Genomic DNA, 16,285 nt, shown 5'->3' with positions numbered 1-16,285 from the left:
AAATGTGAAGCCTTGCAATTGTGTTGATCAACAAGATCAGGCATGTCCAAGTTAGGAGAAGAAGAAGCCAACAGGGGTACTTTGTGCAGACAATATAATCCTTTAAAAAGGATCTGTATGCATAAAGCAACAAAAAAACAAGGCCAAAATGATGGATACATGAAACCTATATGCATGTACTAAGGGCCTAGTCTCTAATTAACTATCATAGATATGCAAAGCTGCAGGTAACAAGGCTGTGGATAACAAGGGCCATCTGTATTGCTAATTGCCCAACTCCTACCTATGGAGAAAATTTGAGCCCTAACTAAAATAAAACAGCTACAGACTGTTGTACAAGTTTACATATTTATTTAAAATATCTCTACACCACTTCCCATTCAAATAATCACAAAGCAGTGTACAATTAAAATTATATTTACAATGAAAAAAAGAAAACTTTATTTATTTATTTGTTTGTTTGTTTGTTTGTTTATTTATTTGATTTATATGGCTACCCATCTTGCAGATGTGACTCTGGATGGCTAACACATCAAAAGCAATAGAGAAAATACATGAACAGAACATTAAAAAAAACCTACAATGGTAATTGAGAATACTATAAACCCAAAACAGTTAGCAGAACAACATCTTATGGATCATCTAACTTCCCCACACCCATGCCCTGGAGCACATCCAAGTCTTCAATGTTTTGCAAAGGGTTGGCAGAGTCAGGATCAATTTAATTTCAGATATATGGTGTTCTAGAGGGCAGGCGATGCAACAGAAAAAGCCCACTTCCTAGATCCCATTAAATGACATTATTTACTTGAGGGGACCCAGAAGGTGCCTCCCCTGTTGCACCTGGTGGATAGGCCAGGAAGAGGCAGTCCTGCAAATAACCTGGTTCTATGCAAATAATCCCCCAGCATTATGACATTTTATAAAAATACTAAACACAACCAGCAAAATATTAAAATAGTAGCTGAAAGTAAAAGTAGCACTAAAAATAGTTTAAAAATCAGAGCAGGATTAACAATTTATTCAAAGGTCTAGACCAGTGTTGTCCAAACTTGGCTACTTTAAGATGAATGGACTTCAACTCCCAGAATTCCCCAGCTAGCATGGCTGGCTGGGGAATTCTGGGAGTTGAAGTCCACTCATCTTAAAGTGGCCAAGTTTGGACAACACTGGTCTAGAGTGTAGAGTAATACAAATGTCTTTGGCACTGAAATCATAATGAAGGTGACAGCAGGTGGAATGCCACTGGTGAGGGCGTTCTAGAGACAGAGAGCTGCCATTGAAGAAGGTCAGACGTGGCTAGTCAGCACCACACCTCATCTTGTGGAGACACCCAGAGCAGGCCCCCCTGAGATAACATGAGGCTATAGGTAGGGACATATGACAAGCAGGCCTTCCAATATTACCAGCAAACATGGACGCCTAACTCAGACTGATTACTAGAGCGGAATTCTAAACATTACCGGCACGACAGTTAAGAAGGCTTTTCATCCAACTCTTGCTCATCCTTATTGGTATGTTGGGTTCTATATCTTGCTATCTGTGGCAGCAATATTTTTCTGGGTATTTATATGCTATAATAGAGAGCCAGTTCGGTGTAGCGGTTAAGGCCCCAGGCTAGAAACTGGGAGACTCTGAGTTCTAGTCCCACCTGAGGCACAAAGCCAGATGGGCAACCTTGGACCAGTCACACTTTCTCAGACCTAGGAAGGAGGCCATGGCAATCCACTTCTGAAAAACCTTGCCAAGAAAACTGCAGGGACTTGTCCAGGCAGTCGCCAAGAGTCAACAATGACTTGAAGGCATTAAAAAAAAAAAAAAAGCTGTAATAGGATGTATGATTTCTATCCCCTTTCAACAAATCTCATCGGAGATGTGATTTTGATTTTAGAAACTGATTGGCAGTTGGCAGGGATTAATAAGCATGAGCTTGCGTTGATAGAAAGATGAACCAGTCATCATGCTAGCTGTTAAAACTTTTCAAATCTGGCTTTCTTCCAGTAAACATGGACTTTCAAGCTCTGTGCATCTGCTTACCAGAAAAGGACCATTTACGTGCTTCGAGAGAGTGGGAAAAAGATCTTGTTATAAAAATGCTGCTGTGAGTTACTGAATGATCACTCCTTGCTCTAGCAAGGAAGCTAGATGATGTTAAGTACAGGACAGGTAACATGAAGGCAGCAAAGGGGAAAAATGTTTCCCATACAGTTTTCCATTTTGCTTTAAAAACAGCGTTAGATGCCATAAATGTGGGCATGATTATGTGTGTAGATTGCAAAATGTGCGATAAGATGTACATGCATGCATGAGGTCATACATGAGGTCAAATCCGTATCTGGTAGAGATTTAGATAAAGATGTGAAAAAAAATTATCTCATGTGATAATAATGGCAATTGTGCATGCATTTTGGCAACTTCAGTAATATTGACTTCAAGGGGAGTTTAACTGGGCAGATGTTTGCAGCCAATGTAACTGAGTTGCTGTGCTGATAAGATTTAATCCTGGAGCAATTGTGGTATGAGCAACGCGTGGGCAGTCTGCGAATATTGACTGAAACTTCATGTAGCTAATCCTGCTGCCAGGCCCTTGAGCGTATGTAATCAGTCTTTACCTACAGGGCCAACTAGGTGGCACCAGCTAGTCCCAGCTTGGCTGATTTCAGAAATGCTTAGCAGGGTTGGATTTGGATAGTCTTTGGTTGGGAGACCACTAGGAAAGTCCAGGTTAGCTTGGAAATAAATTTAAAATATCATGAAGTAAGGCAGTGGCAAACCATTTTTTAAAGGTTTTTTTTATCCCACCTTTATTGTTTTTATAAATAACTCAAGGGGGTGAAGATATCTAATACTCCTTCCTCCTCCTATTTTCCCCACAACAACAACCCTGTGAGGTGAGTTGGGCTGAGAGAGAATGGCTGGCCCAAAGTCACCCACCCGGCTTTCATGCCTAAGGCTGGACTAGAACTCACAGTCTCCTGCTTTCTAGCCTGGTGCCTTAACCACTAGACCAAACTGGCTCTCTTATGTATTATTGAATACATAAATAATACATTTGTGTATTATTGCCAAGATACGCCTATGTAATTACCAGGAGCTGAGCTCAGCTTGAAGGAGTCTACCTTTTTTTAGCCATTTTTTCACTTTCTTCATATGTTCTGAAAATATGTCAGACATTGGTATAATCATTTAGCATAAGAATCAATTTGCAGTAAAATTATGTTTACATAAATCTCATTAAGGTTACTGTGTGCTGGATGAAGAAATCTATCAATTCATTTTCTTAAAAAAAATCAAGTACTTTCCATTCCATTCATTCAGAAATTTGGGAATTGCACTTAGTTTTTCATTAAAAACAACAACAAAAACTGGACAAAATTTCTCAATTACCGTATATACTCACAGATAAGCTAAGAATTTTAGGTGCCAATGTACCCCAAAAATCAGGTTCATCTTATCCATGGATAGGTTTATCCACAAGTATGTATGATAATACTTTTTTAAAGTACCCATATTTCCCATATATACTCATGTATAAGCCCATCCATGGATAAGCAGGATCTTGAATTTTTTAACCAAATACCATGAAAAATGTGGGTCAGCTTAACTGCAGATGGCACATTTTTCATGGCATTTGGGTTAAAAATTCGAGAGCCAATTTATACATGGGTGGGCTTATACACAAGTATATATGGTATCTCCATTCAATAAGTACAGCTATTCCCAATCTCAAGAGGAACAGGAAGGAAGGGAGAGAGGGAGGAAGGAAGGAAGGAATCTCATTCAGCAAAATCCCAGCCCCACTGTGGATGTGGGACCACTTGAAAAAAAATGAAAATTTCTGTTTTATCAGTAACATTTCTTCCTCACAAAATTCTTCTAGGATCATAGTGCAGGTTTTAGCCCTAATGAGTTTGGCTGCATCATTGGCATATAATAGTTGATGTTAAGTTGGCATCAGAGACAGGCAAGAAAATGTCACATCAAGTTTTTATTACAAAAGTTTTATACAAAATGAAGTTCTTTATACAAGAGCAAGTGCTCCTATCAAAATGTACCCATGTTCCTTAGTACTATTAGGTTCTATGCGATAAACCTTATTCTATCATATTTCCTGTTGTTTAACTGTATTTTTTGCCTCTTATATATTCTGCCTCTGTCTTACATCCTTATTCCTATCTTGGTACTTTTATTAATGTATTCCTATCTTGTACAGTAGTATCTATAGCCTTACTGTGACTTGGGTGATTCCTCAGTGCAGCCTAAGCTGCTTATCTCCCGTGTTTTTCTGGCTTTTTCTTAACCCAGTTTCAGAAATTCCAGTCTGGAGAGCAGAGGGTTGGCAATGAAACTGGACTGATGCTCTGCTCTTGCATTGTAGTACACTGCGAGCCTGGATTGATCATGCTCATGCTTCTTTCTCTTCCCATCTGTGTAGGTGAACCCAACCTCACCGGCTGATTCTTGTGTGGACTACGCTACCAGTTCCTGCTTTTGCCTTTTAGAAATGGTTCTGACCTCCTTGTGTGACTTTCCTTTCCTGTCCCAGATGTTTACACACATAGATGCTTTCACAACCCCTTCCCACATTATCTGGTTTGATACTGACCTTTCCTCTCCCCCCCCCCCACTCCCCCACATGGCATCATAGAAGCTCCAGTGTTACAATAATCAAAGCAATAGGGAGCAAGTTGTTCTTGTCCTCCTACTTTCCTCTGTAGGTCCATGGAAAGTTATAGCAAAGAAGAATTTCACCTTCATAGAAAAAAAATAGTGACATTTCTATGTTGCAACTTAAAAATGCTCAACAGATTAAGAAAAGGGGAGGGAAATTTTGCAGTGCTGTGGACAGGGAGTAGGAAAACAAGAAGGGCATGTTTCACTCAGTCTGGGCAGAAACCAAAAAAGATGCTCAGTGGGATTGTAAGGCGTGAATGGAGCATGAGCCTCTAGGAGTGAGGATACTTTATTGTCTTAAGGAGCCATCACTGGATCAACTACAAGATTATTAAAAAAAAAAAATGAGGAGAAAATGGAAACCCAACAGCCCAAGACAAAATGGCTGCCAAGAGCAGTGACCAGCTGTTGGAGGAGAAGGAATACGCCAGGCCTTTCAGCCAATTGGAGCTGTGGTTGTTGCTAGCATGGAGTGAAGTGCTGGAGACCATCCATTTTGAAGAGCTTAAGATGGGTCTGGTCAGAAAACAGCAGTTTGGAATTGAAGCTGGTAGACACAGGGACAGGGTGTATTTATAGGAAAGAATATATGTAGCTCAGGGTTGAAATACACAGGGTGTATTTGCAATGGGCTGGGAGTGGGAGGAAGATAACACTATCCATGAGGAAGTAGTAAATGACCTGTACTGGTGATAGGCTAAGCAGAAGGTACGGATTGCCCTTATATTTACTCTAAGTTTATATATGCTTGTTATATTCCTACAGTGTGCCTTTTATCTACTTCTATGGGACTGACTCAGTTTTCCAGGGCAGCATTCAGGGCCTCCTTAACAAATTACCTGCCAGCTTCTTGGGTCTCCTTATCTATTACCAGCATTCCTTAAGCCACTGTCTGTGTCCAGGACCCTCTCTCACCTGCTGTTGTGCCTTCCTGCTCTAGCACCTAATTCTCTTCTGGGCTGCTGCACTGCTGCTATTGGTTCCCCAGCCCTACCAGCGTGCCCTCCTCACCTCCTGTTGTGCTACCTCCCAGCCATTTTCCATTGCTCTGGCTGCCTCTGATATATCTTGGGCACCTCCAACATCCTCTATGGGGTTTTGCTCCTACATCCCTTGGCATTTTCCAGTTTTCACTGTGTTTTCAACACTCTTGACAATGATCTACTATCTCCTCCCACAGTGTCTCACTCTTCCAAGTCACAACCAGCTCCACATAGCTCATGTGTGGGGCCCTTAAAAATATGAGAGAAGGAGTGGCATGGTCCATGTGCTCCCCCTTCTACAGTTTCCTTGAACTTTCAGAAATCTTTTTAATAGAGTCTCTATTAAGTAATGATAGGATCAGAGGATGGCTTATCTTACAGTTTGGTAACAGATAAATAGAAACCAGAGAAAGGCAATGAAAGACTAATCCTCCCAATTTTGGGATATAAAGAATGGGCCCCCTCAAGGATCTGTATTGGAACTGGTACTTTTTAATGTGTTCACAAATTTTATTGAGTTAAGGATGAACAGCAAATATATCTATGGATGATTTCAAATTGCTTAGAGTGATTAAAACAAAAAGAGACACTAAAGAACATCAACATAATTTCTTCAATTTGGGCACTGATAACAAATAGAATTAAGTGTAAGCCAAGTATAAGATAACATATAATGGATTATTTAGAAGTAATGCAGAAAAGATGCTTCACAGACCATGGGTGCATGAATATAGCGCCTATCTGCAATTCTTTCTCAAGATGGCAAGGTTGCCCCCTACATCTGCCATGTGATCCTATAAAATGGCGCGGCTGCTTAAAAGAGTTGCAGACAGGTGCTATGTCTATAATCTTCTGCCCTCTTTTTGTAATTAAAATCAAAAGCATTACACACCCCTCTGATGTTTACATATATGTTAATCAGTACACAGGGTCTAAGCAAATGGACTTTGAGATCTAGATCCAGATACATTGCTATGAAAAAGACAACTTCTATGTTCCAAACAATTAGGAAAAGAATAGAAATTATATCTATCAATGTCTGGTAACTCACTATGAGAAGACATTGCAGAACATGTAAAAGTATAGGAATGGCCTATGAAGAAAAGTTACATTTGGTGTTTTTCAGTTTGTTAAAAAAACTGAGTAAGAGAGAGAAATCTGATGGCAGTATTATTTATTATTTATTTATTTATTTATTAAATTTCTCTCCCGCCCATCTCCCCCCCAATGGGGGACTCTGGGCGACTCACACAAAACATTAAAACCATAAATATATATAAATACTTAAAACATCAAAATTTAATGCATGGTATGCTGAAAGAGGATAGGAACTTGTTTTTAATCCTTTCTTGTAATACTGGCTGCTAAATGGTGAAAGCGAGTGTGGTATGGTGGTTAAGGTCTTGGCTAAAGAGACCCAGGTTCAAGTTCACCTCGAAGCATGAAAGTTTACTGGAAGACTTTGGGCATGTCACTCTCTCTCTGGGCCAGGAGAGGCTTTGGCCAGCTTTGGCTGGTATTCAAGTGGCAGTGTTTTTTGAAGCAAAAGGCTCTGGCAACAGTGATTCATGCCCTGATAGTCTCCCAGTTAGACTACTGTAATTCACTCTACATGGGGTTGCCCCTGAATACAACTTGGAAGCGACAGCTGTTGCAAAATGCAAATCCCACTTGCTGATGCATGAGATCCATTATTGCAAGACCTATATTATGGGAACTGCATTGGTTGCCAGTCTCCAGGTTCAGTTCAAAATGCTGGATACTACCTATGGCGTGGGTTCTGGTTATATTTGGGACTCCCTGTTCTGACTGGAAGAGTATTAGGTTCATTCTTTTTCAGAGAGTTTTGGGGCAATAATGTCACATAATTGGAGGTTAGCTGTTCATGGGGTGTTTGGCTTTAATGCTGATTTTATTGCAGGTCAGTGGCTGAAGTATGCTCATTCAGTTTTGATGATCATCATAGGCCTCCAGTTTAAACTCAAGAGCTTGACTTTTTTGGTGCTAGAAACAGCAGCAGTGTTCTGATTGAACCGTCATTTAAATAAACCATACTGATCTGGAGCAACGCTATGCCAGAGGCATAAATGGCTATTCTCAACTAGCCATTCCCCAAACACTTATCTAAAGCTAGTGCTCAAACTGTGACCTTCTATACTTTGTCTGCCCCCCCATCCCTCTTCTCCGCTCCCCTCCGCAAATGAATTGAAGTTTTTTTCTGTACTATTCATTCTTTTGCCCTAGTCCTAATCACTTTTGGGAGAGTGACCCAGGGTGCTGTTGCCCAAGCAAACAGGCTTTCCTAAAGAGGGCCCCAAAAAGTGTCAGCCGCATCTTGGCCAAGACTATTATGTTCTGGAGTACTCACAGTCTCTGTCCTGGGTTCACTTGTTAGTCTGCTCTTTGTTTCCAGTATCTTCAGCTGCTTTTGCCTTGGTATTAACTTCACAGTTACTGTAACTAATACCTGGGCTTGTTGAAGGTTAATGCAACAACTTTCCACAGCTCTGCCTTTGCTCTGGTGATAGATAGAGCTGCTGGTATAATGATGAATTGTCTTGACTTTCTTCAATCTCCTTTGGGTGTTGTATTCCGGGAAACAGCAGGAAAAGGCTATGTAAATCACGGCCTAGGGACAAGAGCAAACCAATATCGTGAGGTTAAGGTGCAAGATTAGGCTCGTCCGGCTGTTCCACTGAGGCCCCATGGGATGCTCTGATGCAGAAAGGCACTTTGCCAAGGAGAGGACTCACCACCACAGTGCAATCCAACCACGCTTGGTGGTGTGATCAGTGTTTAGAGGGCTGCTTCTTCCATTCTTCTTTTCCCCCTTGCTTTTGGTTGTACAGCTGCTTCATGTTGCTTTTTAAAAAAAAAAAATCAGATTTGCTTTGGCAATCCTTAAATAAATCAGCCTATATGTTTTTTGGGGGTGGGGGGTGGGTGGGGGAAATAATCCATAGCAGCATCTTACAAATATTCACCATTTTGCATTGTGACATGTCACTCTCCCATGCTTTCCTGGAACTAATGTCATACAGCACATAGCTACACAAACCCACCCTGTGTCAAGCACAGACCTTGTTACAGTTCAAGGAAAATCCCAGAGAATTCCAAACGCACCCTGAAGTAAACAACCTCTCTCAATATAAGGGACTTCCTGGGTGCTGCCTTCCATTGACTCTGTCTCACCTTCTTATCCAACCCCAGTGTTTACTCCACCTGTTTAAAGATACACTCATTGCCAGCTCTCCTCCCAGCTCAGATGCTAATCTGGTGTAGAAAAGAACTAAAAGGATTGTTAACGTGGCTGCAGGTGGGAGTCTCACTCAGCAATTTTTAAAATTTAGGGCAAGAGTTCAAATATGCTTGTGCTCCAAGAAAATGACGTGTCCACCCATCTAATCCGGGCCAAGGGCACAATTCTGCACTTCAGGGTAGACTTGGGTGAGTGATGTTATTCTCAGGGGAGAAAAGACAGAAAGCACTTTGTGGGTTCCATTTCAGACGGGCTGCTTGATGTTAAGGGGAGCAAAACACGGTAGAACTGGAAGCTAGCAATCAAATAAACTGCAGCTCACCGTTGCTTTTTGGACAGAGATACAAGGTCATTACTTGGAGTTACTTTAGTGAAATTGGGGAGCCTAACAATAGCTGCTTAGCTACAAAAAATGAGAAACAGCAGAGCCTGAGAACTGAATCTGGTTTTTGATGGTCAGATTCTGCCTCTCTTCTACAGCTGTATTTTGAGATTTGAAGGTTGATCCTGCCAGCCATCTTGCTGTATGTAATTACCCATGTCTTCCTGTACTGAGGATGCGTTCCATTTTACTTTTCACTCTGGTTACACTTCAATCATGCTTTGAGATTTCTACTTGTCAAAAACAGCATCATCTAAAAGAACCGTTTATGCAAAGCATTTTAAAGTTATTTATCCCCCAGTCCAATAAAGGAAGGATATTTTTCACATGGGCATCTTCAATCTCAGCACAGATACTTTTCAGGTTACATGAGACTGTGGAACAGTGAAGCTGCTGGCTGAAAAGCATTCAGATAAAGTGTCAGTTTTATTATTTTTTTGCTTGATTTAGTGGCAGGCACACATTCGGACTTTACCTGCATCTTAAATAGCAACCTGAGAGAAGTCCAAATTTCTGGTTAATTTGAACATATGTCCCATATGTGCCTGTTCCTGTGTAGCATTTTAAAGTATTGCATGTTAATTAAACAGTGTTTGCTGTTTTAAAAAGGCCTGATTATTCACAAGAACAACCTGGTTTGCCATACATTCAGGACAAGGATACTAGCTATGATTGTGGAGCTGCTTCAGTTTTCATGCCCATTAGTGCATATATATCTTACTGCCAAACCTTTGGTCAGAAATGTTGTTAGGAAGGGCAAGACGATTGTTATAGAACAATATCCATACAGATTGCCAGTATAACTGACGTTACTTTGGGTGGAATCTTAAAGCCACAGGACTGTGTAAAATGTTATGAAATCATTTGTGCTTCTAATTCATTTATATTGTTTTGTTGTTATTGTGGGGCTTTAGAATTTTGACTCTCTGTAATTTCCAATATTCTGGGGTGCAGAAGACATAGCAAAGCCTTGCAGAATTTAGGGTGCTTTAATATAAGAATTACCTTCAAGACTCAGGAAGTAATTGTGCCATTTTGATCACACTGAGAAGACTTCATTTGAAGCGGCAGGTGGTACATCTGGGTATTTTAATTCAGGAAAGGTGCTGATAAATTAAAAACGATTTCGAAGAGACTTATAACCTGATAAGAAAGGAGGGGGCGATGATCATCTTTCATTTTCTCCTTCAGATACAATATATGAGCGATTTCCCTCTTGATAGAATTCAGGATCTGTCTTTTAAAAATACTAGGGAGTGGAGTGAAAAAGAAATCACTGTGGTCCCCAGTTCTACATATTGTAATGAGATATGTCACAGGGTCAGCCAATATATTTTTGCTGCCTTACTCAAAATTTGGATGTTGCCTCTCAGTTCCACATATATAAATTAGCTGGACTGACAATCACATCTTACATCAGGACTAATATGTAGAGGCAGAACAGCGGGCTCGTTTAAGAGATTCAGGCTGACATTGTAACCACTTTCAGCCTCCAGCATCAGCCATCAGAAACATAATTTCTCTCTGCCTTGAAATTCAAAGGTGCAAAATTTTACGTGATTCCTTCTTACTTAGGTAGACATGAATCTATTTTTATATATACTATATCCAAACTCAAGTAATTTTAAAAGGGTGTGAGAAGTTGACAAGTTCCCTGAATAGAGTTCAAAATAGAAGAGTTTGGAATGCTTTTTTACGCAGTATAATTGTAAAAGGATTTTCCAGTGCTGAGACTAGAATATTTTTAAGTTCTTAGAGAATCTCTTTTTAAGTATGTTTTTATGAACAAATCTTGAACAAGCATATTTATATATATATATATATATATATATATATATATATATATATATAAATATATATGTAGATATTCATTCTTTCTTAGGCTAACAGATGGGTCTGGATGACATATGGAATTTCTTTTTATGAATTTAATCATAAAATGGCTTCATATTTCATAGGCATGCTGTGTATATATGATAAAAAGTATGTGTTCATACAATTCATTTTAATTAAATTTTATTTCTTTTCTTTCCTTCCTTTGTGAGCAAAGAAAATATGGAAGGTAAAGTGACAAAAAGGTTATCTGCACTGCCAGCTGCTGTGTCATCACAAGGGACTAGCAACCATTTTTGGAGAGCTGGAACAGATGATGATGCTCTCTACTCACCCCATTCCCATCACAAATGTGACCTTGAGTCATGTTTTCCTGTTGCAAATTTAAAATTCTCTTTTCCCTCTTCTTACCTCAAGTGCTTCAGTCCATTTTGGCTGGTGCACTTTTTGCTGATATGCACTAGCCAAGCAGGTCATTGGAGGCAGGAACATGCCCCCAATGGAGTAGTCTTTAATGTTTTCTAGAGATATCTTTACTATAACAGCACAGTGTTTATTACATCTGCTTTGTAAATAGAAAGTTGCTCATTCAAACCCCAGTAGCAATATATTTTATTAATTACCATTTTTTCTTTATCTGAGCTATTTACTTTTCCCTGGGCTTTTTTTTTTTTTTGAATAAGTCCAGCAGTGCGCTGTTTCATCATTTTCCCAGTAAACTTTTCTATCTCAAGTGACTGGAAAAATGATGAAACAATGTATTGCTGGACTTACTTAAAAAAAAAAAAAAAGCTTATGGAAAAGTAGGTAGCTCAAGGGAAAAAAGTAATTGAATAATCTTCTGCCAGATTTCAAACCAGGAAGCTTTTATTTTTCATGTAATTGATAGAATTATTCCATTATTATGCCATTTCTAATAAAGGTAGGTCAAGAGGATAGTATTTATTTGTTTAAACAATTTATATGGCCACCCACCTCACAACAATGACTCTCAGCATTGTACAAGAATTAAAATCAAAATGATTAGAACATCAATCCAAATAACAAATGTCCAGGATCACAAAAAACCCAGTTCCAATTTACAGTGTAAATAACATCAGCCAGCAGAGCTCACTTAATCTTCCCACCCAAATGCCTGTGGGAACAGCCAGGTCTTTAGTTCTTTACAAAAAGCTAACAGGATCGAGGCCATCCAGATCTCCAGAGGGATGCCAGTCCTCAAGGCATTAGAGAACAATAGAGTAGTAAAAACTTAATTTTTACTTTGAAGCTGGTTGTTGTTCTTGCATGTGTGTATAGGCATGCTTTAAGTTTGTGTGTGTATTTATATACATGTTCACTGCCTAGAGTTGTTGAGATGGGAGACTATATAAATTGATTAAATAAAGAAATATACATTCAATTTTTCTTTATGTAGGTATGTATATATACATATAAAAGTATAGATGATTGGAAAGATCTGCCCACAGGAAGGAAAATGATTGGCAATCACTTCTCCGGAAGAGAAAGATGGCAGGGCATAGCAGCAGGGGTATTCTTCAATCAAATGACATGGTAATCTCCTGTTTGGACTGAAAATGTTGCAAACTATTGCCAAAGTGTCTTAGTCTAGACAGGATTTTCTTAAGCCACTTTAGAATCAAGCCAGCATGCACATTGGACAGGAGCAGCTTAAGAGTGCATGGGGATATGCCGTAAGCCACTATAAAGCAGATCCAGCAACTATCTCATTTTAAAGTGGGGATTTCTTTTACTTACCCAGTCTATTTTTTCCTAGGATTAGGTTGAAATTTTATATACTGCTGTTGGTTTGATTAATGTTTCAAAAACAGCTGAACATTGAGGAAGATAGAAAGCTGGAATATCTCTTTTCACCTGCTGACACAGAAGACAGTTTTTAAAAAATTGTAAAAAAGAAGAAAAAAAGCAAAATGGAAGAGCAAGTGGAAACAAAGTGGGCAAATACACCACTGTTTATTTTAATAAATATACAAGAATTTGTATCATTAACAGAGTATGTTCAACATATTGCAGTTGGATTCACAGTAGACAATATTTGTCTACCAGAGTGTAAGAAAAGGCTGAAGGGTTGCTGATGAGCTAAGTGAGACAGTTCTGAGAACATAATGTCTCTCACTCAAGCTGATTTGAATTGTAAAGGGATATTTATAGGTAGGCTAGAAAGGGTCTAAGCCTGGTAAGAAAGAATTGAATGAGACAGTTCCTTAAAAAAAAAAAAAAAAAGCTTTGTCAGCTTACTTATTCTGCTAACCTATTACCTTAGGCCTTGATGGTGTGACTTGACAAACTGGGTTAGGTGAGACCATAGTTTGGATCATAACTGAGGGAGGATACAGCAGCAGGAAGCAGAGTTATCAAGAAGAGGGAATAGCAATCAAAAATGCAATAGCATTATATCCATTTTCAGCATTTCCCCCAGCAATAGTGAAATGCTTTAATCATCAGTGAAAGACAGAAAGGGGAAGCTAATATCTTATATGGCAAAGAGGAACCCCAAAACCAATGAAACAGGACTTAGTTGGATAAGCGAAGCTTTCTACTTAATTGAAAGTCTCAGGACATATAAAAAGAGCAGAAGCTTGAACCACCTTGAATGTGTCGACCTGATGTGTATAACTGAACCTTTGCTTTTAGAGATGGGAAATGTAAATCTCTCTTAGATAATGACATATTAGTGATGCTTAGGTTTTGCAGGGTTGGTGTTTCAATTATGTTCTACTGGTGGATTCAGGTGGTTTCCTAAGATCTCCTGGAAAGTTTTCAATTTTAATTAGTGTTTCTATAATGTCACTGGTTTTCATTCAAAATGGGAAGATGACTCAAGTCATCAACATACTTCTTCTAAGAACCCTTGACTACAACTGTAGAAGAAGGGTTTTAATAGAAGCCAAAAACTATAAAATATCTGGACAGAGACAGAGGAAAATTCCTTAATAACAGAATGCAGGTAAGAAATAGAATTAAGGCTTACTCCGCACTAGTGATGGCACTGAAGAAATCTTACTCCTATGTTATCATTGCATCTGCGTAATGTGAGCCAATGGGATTCTATTGAGTGGCAATATGCCTACTTTGTGTAGACTTTCTTGTTCAATTAGAAGCTAATGAACAATTGCTGTGATCAACCTGCATTACATTTTGCAAGCAAGATTGCATCAAGAATGATTAGTCTGGACAGACCTAAGTAAGGATATACAGATCAATGGATTTGTACCAATATCTCTTTTGGATTGTGTCAGTAGCATGCTAGGAATATTTTCTCCTGCCCTAATGAATAAAAGGTGAGATATAGTGCAACAGGCATGAAAATGGGGCTTGTGATATGCTTTGACTATACAAGCTGATCTTAAGAACAAAACCACAACTGCCCCTCAGTTGACAAAATCTACGTCCCCGAAACAAAGAAGATGCAAGTAGCATTAGCTCACCATGCCTGCAGATGAGCCCTTTGCTGCTCACGATAATTGAATCGTAAAATAGTTTAACATTATCTATCCGTTTGTCACTGATAAGTTTTGAAGTGTGCAGCCATGTACATTATTCCAAGAAAAATTAGGCTGGCTTTTCACTGAAGGAAATGTCATTTATTTTTTTAAAAAAAGAGGAAGAGAGGAGGGGGAGGGTGGTAGTGGGGAGAGAGAGCTTGCTTTGTAAAGAACTTTGTCAGCCGTGGCAGGAAAATGTCACCACATCCTCTGAACCAGCAACATACTGTGCAGCCAAACTTCCACGCCAAAGGATCAACAGAGATAAGAGAACAGCGGGCAATGGTAATCCTTGTTCCTGTTTGCTCCTCACAGCTGTGCTGCGGTTGGGTCATCATTACCAACAAATGAAAAGAAATGGAAACCCTAACTCTATGGAACCTTTGAAGGAGCCGATGGCACTGAAGTTAAGAAAGCCCTAACAATGGGATGCATTTAAGAAAAGTTCAGCATTTGGGTGGATGTATGCATTCACTCCAGAGTTGCTCCAGGGCTAAGATGTGCTTGGATTGTAGATAGAGGGACTTCCTTAGGGTGTAGTTAGTCACGGGTTTCCTTCTGCACTATAGCCAACTATAGTACCCCTATAAGAATATAATGAGCAACGCTATGGAATTTCATGGCTCCTGGGAGAAATCTGTTAATGTTGCTACTTGTCTGAGGACTTCAGCCAAGCACCTCATGTGCTTCTGTCTTCCCACCAGCAGACCAGCCTTGATTCTTGGTAGCTTTGACCTAGCAGGATATGAAGTCTGTGGGACTTCCAGTAGCTTCACTATGTTAGAGAGGAACAGAATCCTCATGTTTATATAGATACCAGTGAGTGTTGCTATGGTGCTGGTGTAGAGGCAAAATTAAAAACAAACAAACAAACAAAAAACAAAATAAAATAAAATAAAGCAACCCAAATCAGGCTAGGCCACTGCTTGATTTTCTATTCAGACCAATCTTAAGCACCGAAGCAGTGGCCATCTGCCAGTATTTATAATTGGAGGTCAGTATGCACTGACATTCAGAAAATTGGTATTATATGCTTCATATTTGTATTTTGTGGCTTCTTTATTTCATCAATATCAGCCTGGGATATGGAATCATGATTAAAAATTTACATGGACAAATCTGTGTTCAAGAGGAGCAGATGGTAGTGTGAGATCTGTCTGTTATGACAGGCTTAAGCAACCTTTTTAGGTTGGTGAATACTGCGGGAATTTTGAGAGCACGTTGTGATTGCTGTCCCAAAATGGCTGCCAGAGAAGAATGTCTCTTCAGGAAACTCAGCAAGGCCCACCACAAAAACCTTCATTTACCAGAAGGCAAGCCAATTTGATTGCTCTCTTCTATTTCCTTTGGCTTCCAAGGATGGTTCCCATCAGTCCAGTTTACTTTTGTCATTTTTAGGCAGATGGGAACGTTCCCAAGTATTGTATTACAGACTTTGCAGTTTTGAAAATTAATATGGTCACCCTTATCATAGCAGCCAAAGGCTCTGTACCCACCCAATTATCTAATTGGGGTAATATCCTAGATTTCTTTCTTTCTGACCATTCCAAATCCCTAACACCAGCCCATCGTGTTTGCTCATCATGTTGGCTAGGTGAATATTGTGAGAATGAATCAGATGCATAAATGTGAACTAATGTGATGTGAA

This window comes from Python bivittatus, unplaced genomic scaffold, assembly GCF_059951505.1.
Source record: "Python bivittatus isolate LINGU-HERP-01145 unplaced genomic scaffold, Pbiv_v1 ctg000840_np1212, whole genome shotgun sequence".
In the NCBI taxonomy this organism is placed as follows: Eukaryota; Metazoa; Chordata; class Lepidosauria; order Squamata; family Pythonidae; genus Python; species Python bivittatus.
The sequence above is the reverse complement of the archived record's forward strand: the minus strand, read 5'-3'. Positions refer to the sequence as shown.